At 33.8% G+C, this 1,508-nt stretch overlaps 1 pseudogene; it reads left to right on the top strand.

Annotated features, from left to right (window-relative positions):
- Positions 1–942: 942 nt before the first annotated feature.
- The window catches only part of LOC107576523 (cholesterol 24-hydroxylase-like), a 6,848-nt pseudogene continuing 6,282 nt past the window's right edge, over positions 943–1,508 (top strand).

The raw sequence follows: 1,508 nt of genomic DNA, 5'->3' as shown, positions 1-1,508 counted from the left end.
CAAAATGATGGACAGTTTCAGTAGCAATAGACACCAATTGACTAATAGACACTAATTGTATCATTATACTCATTGATTGATTGATTAATTGATTCACTGAAGTCAGTCATTCATTCATTCATTCATGCATTCATTATTACATTTGTTTTGAGTAAGTTCTTAACTAATTTAAATTAGCGGTTGTCCAATATATCGCCACGGCCAATATTTGGTTGACCGTTCGTTCGTTCGTTCATTCAGTAATACACAAGTCTTTTGGAAACATAAACATTAATGCCACAAACCTGTAGATAGATCTGTTATAACTTCACTGAAAATATAGCCTCCTATTAGCACAATAAAATGATACTGCACTGCAGGCATTGTTTACATTTGCAAAGTTGGATATTTAAAAGAGCCAACATTACACAAAGTGTCTGATATTGCTACACCTGTGGTGTGAACTGTAAGTATGATGTCAACTGTGCACTTAAAGTTATTTCAAAACAGTGCAAAATCAATGGATTGTTTCTTGCGTTGTTGCTTGGCAGGTAAAATTGAGGTGTCGTAGGCTTGTTAAATTGCCACCACACTTCATGTTTGTACTTACAACTTTAAAATGTCCAGTGAATAATTTTATAACCAGCACCCACACAGAAAAACCATCCAAACTACTCTAAAAGCAAGACAAACCACAATTGACCCAGTCATTGATTCTTTTCTGCTTTAAAGAGTTATGAACTATTTTCCTGATACCTTGTCGAGTGGATTAAGGGTCAGGGTTGTATGCCATTCAGAATTGAAATGAGAATGTCTGGACTTCAATTTGTATTTTAATGTATGGAAGTAGAAATAATAGCGAATAAAAATGATAAAAATCAATCAAAAAATTGGGTGAAATTGTATGAGAATGGTATGAGCGGTGTCTTCAGTTCCAGCGAAACTCAATAATCCAGCATAACCATGAGCTGTGAGGTATGAATTAATTAACTGGGTGTATACTTGACTAAAAAAAGGTATTTAATCTTGAACAGTGCTAGGAAGACTAGGAAGACATAGTTTAGGAGCCAAATAGGACATTTCTTAGCTTTAGTAACCACTCTAGCAGCTGTTTTCTGAACCAGTTGAAGCATATTTATTGAGCCGGCAGGACATCTTCCCAGTAGTGCATTACAGTAATCTAGTTCTGAGGTCATAAACGCATGAATAAAATGTTCATCTTCAGAAAGAGACAGCATATGTCTTAGCAACATTTCTAAGGTGGAAAAAGGCTGTTTTGCAAGCATTGGAAATATGATTTTTAAAGCACCGTTTACATAAGTCACCTTTATTTCTATAGTGCTTTATGCAATACAGATTGTGTCAAAGCAGCATCACAGTGATACACAGGAAAATAGCAGAATCAATTAAGGAAACACAGATGTATGTTAAGCACCTCTAAAAGACAAAACTGTGTGTGCATAATTATTAGTCGATATTTTGATTATTGTAATATATATATATATATATATATATATATATATATATAT

This window comes from Sinocyclocheilus grahami, unplaced genomic scaffold (genome assembly GCF_001515645.1).
Source record: "Sinocyclocheilus grahami isolate Dianchi unplaced genomic scaffold, SAMN03320097.WGS_v1.1 scaffold3863.1, whole genome shotgun sequence".
NCBI classification, from domain to species: domain Eukaryota; kingdom Metazoa; phylum Chordata; class Actinopteri; order Cypriniformes; family Cyprinidae; genus Sinocyclocheilus; species Sinocyclocheilus grahami.
This window is presented reverse-complemented; position numbering and strand designations above follow the sequence as displayed.